Source organism: Dipodomys spectabilis, unplaced genomic scaffold (assembly GCF_019054845.1).
Source record: "Dipodomys spectabilis isolate Male_0828 unplaced genomic scaffold, ASM1905484v1 ptg000389l, whole genome shotgun sequence".
NCBI classification, from domain to species: domain Eukaryota; kingdom Metazoa; phylum Chordata; class Mammalia; order Rodentia; family Heteromyidae; genus Dipodomys; species Dipodomys spectabilis.
Window position 1 is genome coordinate 667,390 of NW_024871066.1, and position 11,771 is coordinate 679,160.

Consider the following 11,771-nt stretch of genomic DNA (forward strand, 5'->3'; position numbering starts at 1 on the left):
CCACGGGTCCTAGGATGCCAGGTCCCAGTTATCCGCATCATCAGATAACTAGGGCAAGAGTTCTCACCTAGGCCCATGCAACATGCCAACAGAAAGTAATTGAAGACCCATCTCAATTTCTCATTTCCTATATTTCAGGGCCCCAATTCCTTGAAATGCAGCAATTAGCAGTAAGCAATTGGGAAATGCAAGGCAACCTAAAATGCAAGATGAAATCACAAAATGTGAAAGTACAGTAATTCAAACTTTCAATTTTCAGATGACCATCCCATATGAGTGAACAAGACCACAAATGTCACAAGATTATTTGTAATACCCCTCTCCTAATGATTAATAAATGATTTCAGTCCAACATCATCAGGCCGAAAAATAGTTCCTGGAACGATAGATTCATAATTGTCTACCAATGCTAAGAATACTTGACATAGAGGTCAAATATAATTCAGAAAAACATTAATTGAGAAGATCCTTAGTGCTTCAAAACACTGGTACTTCAGTAAAACTTGGTTCTGTAGTATAAAAATGTTGTCATTCTCAAACAAATGATAACCTACATTGAATCTCCTGAAAGTATATTCCTTTTCAAATAAACTTTTTAAAATCACATTTGCCAAAATAACATTTTACAAGTAGATATTTAGTGACGTTACAGGTTTTTCAAGTGTTGGGAGCAAGTTACAATAGAGTTGATTTATTTACTCTGCACTAATGCCAAACAGGTTCAACCATTCATTAAAGTGTAGAAATAGTACCCCCCTCCATTTGTGCTTTTCAGTAGGTGCCTTCAAAAATTTGTTAACTAGATCAGTCTCCCATATTTCAAACCAAAACATTAGCTAATAAAGTAAATTTCATCACATAATAAGTACATTTTAAAAAGTCATGAATAGTTGCCTGATCATATGGTGTTTTATGTTTTCCCTATCTGTCTAACATAGTAAGAAATATGACTTTAAGTCTTGAATATGGGTACTCATCAGAGATTTGACAAACATAAAACTGACTTCTATTTCTATCATATTCCTCTACAGTAGTAAATTTTTAGTTTTCTTCTTTTGCCAAAACTTATAGTAGTAGAAAATATTATCCCATGTAAAATAAAGTAATCACAAACCACTGTACAAAGCCATTTATATATTCTAAGCCATTTTTAAATTTTCTTGTTGACTACAGATTAGTCAAAAAAATCAATACTGTTTGGCGTCTAATTTGAATTAATTATCCATTTTTAATCAGAGGACCATCAACTTGAATGCTATCTGACTAGACAATATTTCCACAATATACTTACCAATATTTTGAAAAAAGAATAAATGTAGTCCATTCTCATACTAAAAGGGAAAAGAGTTTAATTCTATGGAAATTTATAACTTTTAAAAGTAAATAAGTTGTTAAGAAGACAGAATGTATGTGTTCTTCAACATTCCAATGACTAGTAACCATTCATTTTCAAATTCGGAAGATTCCATACCTGAGAGATTCAAAAAAGTACCGGCTTGCATGTTATGTAATTCTGCAATAGATGCATTTTCCAAAGGGATGTTACAGATTGAGAGTCAACAGAAAAATAAAACCACAGTCTGGTAGAGGATAAAACTATGTAGCATTGGTAATAATTAATTCTTCAAGAGTAAGCAATTGTTTATCACAGTAAGCTAGTTTTTTTATGACCATCAATACCAATATTTATGATATAGAGTCATCCTAGCTCAACAGTTTCCAACTTTTAGGGTGCACCTCAAACTTCCCTTCATTCATATCATGAATAGCTTATCTCTATTGTGAAAAAAATAGAACTCTACTAATGTGATGCCATACATGTTCTGGAAAGAATACCATAATAAACTCGGTTGCATCATTCCCCCCCCCTCCCCGCCCGCCACTGGTATTCTTGAGATCAGAACACTTGCAAATATTATTTATATTTATACTTTTTAAACTATCTTTTAAATTCTGGATGCTAAGATCGGAAGATTACAGTTCAAAGCCCACCCAGGCAGAAAGAATCCCTAGATTCTTATCTCCAATATATTTTTCAGCAAAAGCCAGACGCAAGTGGCACTGAGGTTGAAGTGGTAGGGCACGAGCCTTGAGCATAAACAAGCTCAGAGACAGTGTCCAGGCCCAGAGTTCAAGCCCTAGGACAAACCAATAAAACAAAAACAAAAATAAAAACAAATCCAAACCTAACATTTTTCTCAGTGTATACAGTAGCAAATAATTAAGGAAATTGCTTCCTGTGTTACATACAGGTAAAAGAAAGAAGATGTCACACGATTATTCTGTTCATACCATGTTATACCAAAGACTCCAAAAATTGCTCTTATTCTAAATTTATAAATTAATATCATCAATTTTTTGGCAACTCTGTCTACAACATTCACATTATCATTTTATACATGAACTGTTGGAATTACCTATTAAGTAAGTTCTAATTATAACTCTCTTGAAAGAATATCCTAGGGAAATAGAATGCAAAATCATTTGTGAATTTGTCAATTAACTCTCTACTTAAAAAGAATTTCATAGAATCCTATAGAATATAAAATTTCAAGCAAAAACAAATTATTTTAAATCTAAATTCTAATTTAGCAAGATCTTCAAAATCCTATATTAGACGAACATTGCTATTTTTCCAGGCTTAATCTTTTGTAATCCTTCATCATTTCTTTGGGATGCAACAGAATGATGATAACTTATTTTTCAAATTTTGGATGGGAATCATAAGTCATTTTACATCTAGGAATGTTCTGTAATGAAGAGAGAATTTAAAACACTGGTGAGGATTAAGTACGAGTTGCATTTCAACAGGAAATTTGACTTCTCAAAACATAATGACAAAATTGGCCCAAACGTCCAACTATGTATTCCTTTCTTGTTTGTTTTGTTTTATTAAGACAAAATTACTTGGTCCAGGGAACATATCACTATGTAATTCCATTCTCTAATCTCCTGTCTTAATTTCAGTACTAGAATTCTAAGCTTGTATCACATTGCCCTGCCATAGTTTCTTGGTTTATTTAATCTAGATACAGACTACCAATTCTGAACTTCTCCAGTGATATTATACACCAGAGTAACTGCTTAGACTGTTTTCTATTTTCAAGGATGTTCTAATATTTGACAGAGGATACGAATATTTTCAGATGCACCTACGGGATCTCTGATTCATTCCTCCATGGATCCTATCACTTTAATAATGATTATTGACTCTCTTACTATCTCTGATCCCTACCAATGAAATATTCTCAAACTTATTTGAAGGAAGTTTATTTGAGGACTTCTAATATTAAAAATTATCACTTGATTCTAGTCTTGTTCAGGACATATATTTATTGTTTTCTAACTTTTCTACACATTCTGAGAGTTGTTTCATTTGTGTATTTGTGTGTGCATATATAAGTGCTTCTTTGTGTATGTGTATGCTTGCATGTATGTATGCAAAAGCCTCAAGCTCTTATTCAACTCATGACTGGTATTCCATCAACTGAGCCATTCTTCCAATCCAGCTTTTGACTGCTTAATTTTATATACAGTTGCAAAGAGTGTTCTGCCCAGGCTGGATGCAAACTGAACTTCCAAGACTCCTTTACATTCTTAGGTTTTATTTCTCCAGGACTATCAAATTTTAAACTACAAACATTTTTTTGAGGGTAATGTCTAAGCTGTAGCCCAGATTTTTAACTCAAGAATTATTTTTTGTTTGTTTGTTTGGTGGGGGGTCCGGTCATGGGGCCTGAACTCTGGGCCTGGGCTCTGTTCCTCAGCTCTTCAGCTCATGGCTAGCCCTCTACCACTTGAGTCACAGCACCAATTTCGGCTTTTTTCTTTTTTGCTTAAGTGGTGCTGAGGAATTGAACCCAGGGCCTCATGCATGCAAGGCAAGAGCTCTACCACTGAGCCACCTTCCCAGCCCCTAACTCAAGAATTCTTATAAAGATAGATGAACACACACATTACATATCCTGAGTGTACACTGTTAGGAATGTGATCATAAGCTGGGTCATGTTGAGATATGAGGATTGAGGTTCAAAGCCAGCCCAGGTAGGAAAGTCCCAGAGACTCTTTTCTCAAATTAACTAAAAGAAAAGTGGAAATGGCACTGTGGATCAAGTTGTAGAGCCTTGGCCTTGAGCTGAATAGAAGAGAGACAGCTCGCAGACCCACAGTTCAAGTGCCAAGACCACCGCAAACAAATATGTGTGTGTGTGTGTATGTGTGTAAAGAAAAAAAGAAATGTGACCTTAGCCACCAGTTCATTGCTAGCATAATCCCTGCTCTCACAAGATGGACATTTTTTCCAGTTAATTCCATGTTGTTATATTTGACTTGCATTGAAAACATAATTATTCTTCCATTCTACTTTCTACAAAGTTGCATGATTACCAAGCATGATTTACAATGGGATTGGCCTCATACTTCATGTTCCATGTAGGAGTCTTGCTTTCTGTATATCACTCCCATAAATCTACATACTGGACTTTGCTATTATTGTTTCAATGTTGCCTTATTTGTAGTCTTCTATATTGTATTGAACCCTTATACTTAAACACAGCACTTCTCTTTCTCCTATGATTGCTATTGTTTCCTTACTGTTAGCTCATGTACACTTGGGAAATAATGAACAGCACATACACTCACAAAAAGAATGTTCTGAAAACCTTCTTCCCATTTAAAATTCACCTTAATTTACAGAGAACTTACAAAGTTTGAACTCAATGTACTCATGTATAATGTATTTATAAGCAATATAAATTTCTTATTTTCCTTTTACTAAGTTGTCTCTGAAACACGTGTTACCTCTCAGGTCCATAGGTGTTCTAGTGTTATTTCAGTGAAGCCAATAATCATTTATTATACCTCAAGCAGCACCATCGATTGTTACTGGAAGTAACTGTTACTGGATGTGGAAACTGACCCCAGGAGAGGAATGGAACATAGAGGAATAACAAAGTTCAAGTTACCTTGTACTTTCCTTTTTACTGTACAAGAAAAGTATCCCAAGGCTTGAAGGAAACTCTGCCCCTGGCTTTTTCAAGTGTGTTCTTTACTCACATAAAATTTTTCTGTAAACTTCTAGTTCAGAGTGTTGCAAAAAGAAATAATGTACCATTTGAAGGCCAGCATAGAACAAAAGGAAAAAAAAAACGTTGTTTAAAAAGTGTTCTCCTGCAAAGGAATAAAGACATGGAGGTTTTAAAGTGTCTTATGGATGGATATTTCAATCCTGAGATGATTCTCTTGATGCAGGAGTCAGTTATCAGTTCCTTTGGTCTGGTCCTGAGTTCTCCAGAGCAATAAGGATTCCAAAAGAGCAGGATCCAGTGAGTTTGATCAGCAAAAGGAGCATCTTCTCTGACCAGTACTCCTTTAAGGAGGGTCCCAAAGAAATATCTGGGATTTTTGTTTGCTTGTTTGTTAGTTTGTGCTGGTTCTGGGTCTTGAACCCAGAGGCTGGATCCTGTTCCTGAACAGTTGTCTTTCCTGCCCACCTGCCCCCAAAGCTAGTACACTACTGCTTGAGCCATAACCCCACGTCTGGTTTTTTGGTGTTCAATTTGCAATAAGAGTTTGACAGACTCTCCTGCCTGGTTTGGCTTTGAATTAAGATAGTAAGAAAGCTAAGTGACATTAACTGTACAGACTTCTCTTTTGAAACAAGGAATATTAGATGAAGTTTATTGTAAAGCTAATATTTGACAGTTTTTAAAGGAAGAGAATATGTCAGCAAAGAAGCCATAACTTAAATAATTCAGCAAAAGTAGGTGCACTGAATCATTTTGAAATTACTTTTTTCTGCTTGAGAAGATTGTTGATCTTGTTCTTCCTTTTGGGGAAACTTAAGGTAATTTTTGCACTTTTTGTTGGTTGTGGGGCTTGAACTCTGATCCTGTGCACACTCCCTCACCTCTTCAGCTCAAGTTGAGCACTCTACCGCTTAAGCTACAGCACCACTTCCGGGTTTCCGGTGGTTAATTGAAGATAAGTGTCTCATGGACATTCCTGACCAGGCTGTCTTTGAACCACAATCCTCTGGTTTCCTGAATAGCTAGGATTACTGGCCTGAACCACCAACGACCAGCTCATATTTGCATTTATGTGCACTGAATGACACTATGTAAACAAATAATGGAAATTTGAATCAAATGATGGCATTGCAGCTTTTCAGAAAATTTGAGGTAACAATAAATATGTCCTCCTTGTCCATGTGGTTTCATTAATAACTCATCAGTTATGGGACCCTTAAAGGATCATTCTCTGCCATCTGTGTAGGTATTTAGTATCAGGAAATGTTCATAGAGAAATATACAAAGACTGAGATTTTTAGAAAGCAAAGAAGATAAAGTAAGAAAAAATAGCACAGAAGGAGATACATTTATTAAGAGGTAGCGTAAGAGATTTAGAATGTTAAAGGTAATGAGGAATAAGACTAGTTGATAACTATTTGTTCAATAACCAAAAATGGTTCACTAAAACAGTTTCTGGTATACCTTAGTTATTACCATTTATTACTTAACTCTGGAATTATTCCTTCTCTTCTGTCACAACTGTTACTTTGCCTCTGCTGCTTTGGTGCCATGAATGACCAAAAATTTTTCCAAATCTCACTTAGACTACCCTTTCTCATTGTGATTAGCAGTGACCATTCAAAAACCTGGAATCTTTGAATTTCCAGAATTAATCTTCACCTGACATCTAAGCACATTCAAGACATTAATTGCTGTGACCCAATGAACAAAACTTTTTTTTCAACACAATATCCTAATATAAGTAAAGTTCATGAATTAGGGACTATTGTCAGGTGTCAGTAGGCAGGAGCAATTATATATTCCAAGTATGGGTTCTTTATTTTGCATTTACTAATTAAATGTTTTTTGGTTTGGTTTTGGTTTGGGATTTTTTTTTGTTTTTTTTGCTCAAGGCTATCACTGTACCACTGGAGGCACAGCAACACTTCCAATGTTTTTCTGTTTATGTGGTACTGAGGAATTGAACTCAGGGTTTCATGCATGCTAGGCAATCACCGTATCATGAAGCCACATTCCCAGAGCCCTAAATGACTTTCTTAAGTTGATATTACATTTTCATTCAGTAACTATGTACCATAGTATAGTCCAGGTGCTAGAAAATAATGTAGAAAAGAATACAATAAAATAAATCCAGTAAGGCTAGATGGACAATGAATAACACTCACAGTCTCTCAATGGCACAGAGGGTTTACCTCATGGAGATCTATCAACACGCTGAATGAGACAGCTTCTGACCCACAGCCCACCTCCAGAATGAGTGGGCCATCTTGGGTTCCAGCCACCTGGGGACGTTGGCCCACCTCCTACAGCACCCATTCAACCAGTTCCTGAGAGAAAGAGAGAGAGAGAAATCAGAATTACACTTAAATCGGGTGCCAGTGGCATAAAACTCTAATCCTAACTACACAGGAGGCTGAGATATGAGGATCATGGTTCATAGACAGCCCAGGCAGGAACGTCTGTGAGAATCTTATCTCCAAAGAACCACCAGAAAACTGGAAGTGGTACTGTGATCTCAAGTGATAGAGCGCTAGTGTTGAGCTGAGGAGCTCGGGAACAGTGCTCAATCCTAGATTACAAACGACTGAAAACAAGTGTACTTCCCACCACAAGAAGTGGACTGAATAGCACCCATTGTCCTAGGGAGCATGGTAGAGAAGTCAGGCCGAGCTTCCTGTGAACTTGAGGTCATAAGTAGGTCACCTGGCTTCTCTGTGCCTCGGTTTCCCCAGCTGCAAAATTGAACAAAGTGAAGGATCCCCTTCCTCATGGGGATAGGGTAATAATGAAAGAGGCATGTTTCAGTTCATAATCCCACACCTGTGGCACTATTAATAACAAGCCCCACCTAAGCCCTTTCTGGTATCTTCCTGTCATATGCTCACAGAATTGCCAAAACCTTATCTGAAGGTCGCTCCCTCACTGCCTAGCCATTCTCCAGAGATCACTCTGTATAAATCCCTTGTTTCCTCACAACTGTCCTGTGAGGAGACTGAGGTCCAATGGTTGAGGCCCTACAAAGAGCTTCACGTGTGGTCAAGAATCTGTTGCTGTGGACTGAGTTTGGGATAATCCATCTACACCTATGACTGAGCATGACACCACATGTCTACCATCCCAATTACAGAGGACCAGGCCTGGTGGAGCATATCTTTCACAGGAGGACTATGATCCAGCCCAGCCTGATCATATATTTAGTTTCTATCTCAGAAATGCTCAAGACAGAAAGGTGGCTCATCAGAGCGAGGGAGAGGAAACACGCAAGGGGGTCATGGTGCCTCCAGAGGGGTGTTTGACCCAGGGTAGGTTGGTGTTGGGGCGGCCACTCACCTGTGCTGCTGGGAGAAGCTCTTGGCAGCTGCTCCAATTGGGGCAGCAGCGATGGTGGCAGCATCGTGGACACATGGGCCCAGAGCAGAAGACTAGGGGCAGGAACCAGGTCGGGGATTTAGGCCTGCTGGCAGCATGGCCTTTCCTGAGGTTTGAAACCAGGCACCGTGTGAAGGGTGGGAAAGGGCCAGGTGGGGGTGGGAGCATCAATTTTCTACTATACTCCAAAGTCACCTTGAGTCTCTTCCTCACCACTCAGCAACCGCTACTTTCCTCAACTGCTGGTAATGGTGTAAACTAACAGAGGGAATCCCAGTGCTACCTGGCAACATGGAATGTGGGCGTGGCCACCATTCTTGTATCCCATTGGTCAGAAAGAAGCATGAAAGAATGGTAGTGTGGCCAGAATCCTGTGAAGCATGCAGCATGGGTGGAGTCAAGAAAACAGCGGTTCTCCCAGCCCTTTTCCCATGGAATTCTGTCCAATTCAGTTGGGGACAAGAGGGTGACCTGCTTTAGCTGGATGGCTACACAGATTGTTGTGTGTTTCTGTTTGTTGCCAGTCCTAGACCTTGAACTCAGGGTCTGGGCACAGTCCATGAGCTGCTTTTGCTCAAGGCTGGTCCTCTACACTAGAGCCACAAAGCTTCTGGCTTTGTTGGCATTGAAGTTGGACAGGGGTCTCAAGAATTTTCCTGCTTAGGGTGACTTTGACCATGATCCTACTATCTCAGCCTTATAAGTATCAAGGAGGTCTGCTGAGAGCCACTGGTGCCTGCCGAATCACTGGTCTTGTTTATGTTCTTGGACAGACTGGTGAGTTCCCTATCCTCAGGTTGAAGTGGTTGGAGCTGGAGCCCACTATTCGAATCCTGGTCCTGCCACCTCTAAATGGTAGGAGATCCTAAGAAACTTGTTCCTATCCATATGATTACCAATGGAATGTGATGTAAGTCATGATTGAACAGTTCTTGAATAATTCTAGGATAAAATTATACACAATTATATTACACGACATTGATTGATTTTAGTTAATATTTTATGAAGTATTTAAACAATCACATTCATTAAATGGAGGCATAATGAAATACCTAAGAATTGGGCCTCACATACTATAAAGGTGACATTTTTTCTACCAGGACTGGGAGTGGAACTCATAGTCTGGGTAACCCTGTTGCACTGTGTGGGAAGGGGAAACTTGCTTCCTTGAAGTCAAGAAATTCAAGTCTGTTCCTTAGGCCTGAAATCGATCCCCAGCAATAGAAAACACCCTATTCATGTACAATTTACATATATGTTTTATAGTTATATACATATGTTGACTCCATATTGTGTTCAGTGTAGTTATTCTATTTTTTGTTTTATTCATGTATTGACCATTTATTATATTGACTATTATAGCAAATAGAACATTGACTACATAGGATATAGGTCTACATATGTATTCCACCTCATACCTGACACACAGAAGATTCACAGTAAAGGAAAACATGTGTCACCATCAGCTTCTTAATCCACGATTCATTGTTTGGAAGTGCTGGCATCTGAACTCATGGCCTACAAGGCCAAATTCATGAATGGGTGAGTGTAAACACGCCATCCTGGGGCAAATTGAGCTGACAGGTTGTTCCCAGGACCTGAGAACGGGCCCCAGGGGTTAACCCAATAAGAACAGATTGACATGCAAATGGCAGTATGCTAATAAATTTATATCTTTATAGAGTGCCAGAGATGTCTATATATTATTTGGTTACATAGAATATATTCCTACCAATTCCTGGGTATTTATTATGCGTCCATGTTATTAATGTTATTGTTTTCATCCTTAAAATATTAATGAAAGCACTCAGTGTCCTGAAATTATTGTGTTCCTGTAAGTAATAATATTCTTTTAATGCTTCATAAATATTAAATAAAATCAACCAGCCTTCTGAAATGATGCTGTTTAATTTTATAGGATCATGATTCCTGATCAACTCATTCAACTGTGACATTGACAAAATTCTAGTGTTATTCCTTTGGATGGGAACCAGTTTCTTAGTACCTCCTGCCATTGGTTGGTGTCAGGACGGGGATTCGAAATGAGGGCCTATGTTGACACGTGGGCTTATGGCTTCCCTGATAGTCTGCCAGCCTTCAGCAATGCAACATGAAGTAACCTTTGCAACAGTGTCATTCAGACCCAGAAGGGTCACTGTGCAAAGGAAAAAAACATAAAAGGCCACATTTTTCTGTGCATTGTTTTCCCTACAACACCTGGGGCTCTAGGACCCCAGCAGCACCTGTGTGTCCAGTAGCTGCACCCCATCCTAGGGTTATCAAAGCTAAGGCATACTTGCTACGACCTGAGTTCAGGCCCCATGCTGAGAAAAAAATTAGCTCCCTGGCTTGCAATTCACACAGTTTATACTTACAGGCTTTGAATTTGAACTCAGGATCTGGGTAAATCTGCAGCAATGTGGATAAAGGGGAAGATCACCTTACATGAAGATAAAAAAGTCAGGCCTGTTCACTAGTCCTGAATTCAAGACCCAGCCCTGGAAAACATACTATTTATATGTATTGTAAAGATAGGATTTATACTTACCTATAGATGTTCAGTCCATACATGTTTTCTGTGGTTGTTCCTTGTATCTTTTGTTTTATTCATTTATTTACCATTGATTTTACTATGATGAAACACATTCTGTTTAATACATTGATGAAAAACTATCACAGAACATCTAGATTTGGAGAAATGTTCTCCATTATGCTTGACCCCCAGAATTCTCAGAGAAAAGGAAAACAAGTTTCACACTCTCCTTCTTACTCCACAATCCACTTGTTGGTAGTGCTGGGATCTGAATTCAGGGCAGAGCAAAACAAATTGGCCAATCAGTCAAGGTGATCATACGAACCTGTGAGCAACTAAGGAGTATGGCCATTCCCAGAATCTGACATTGATCCCCAGGGTGGTCCACTATAGTCATAAATTCATAATTTAAACATAGGATCTATATTGACATACATGTTTGGACAGCATCTTGTGTTCAGTGCAATTATTCTCCTTATTTTGTCTCTAATTCATGGAGGTATTGTGTATTATAATAAATATGGTGACAGGTATAACTGTGCTGACATGGATGATAACCTGTTCTGATAGTTACAGTGTTGTCTATCGTATTCTCCATCGTATTTGAGAAGCAGGACTTTCAAAGGAGAGGATAAAAGGCACAACGACTGGCTTCTGACATCAAGATGAATCTTTTGTCAGTGCTGGGATTTTAGCTCAGGTCTGGGTAACTCTGTTGCACTGTGGGAGAAGGGGAAGCTCACCATCTTTGAAGAGTAGAATGTCAGGTCTGGTGCAAGGCCTGATTTGAAGCCCCAGCACTGGACAAAATAGCAAGCCCACCTTTTTAAAACTTAGGA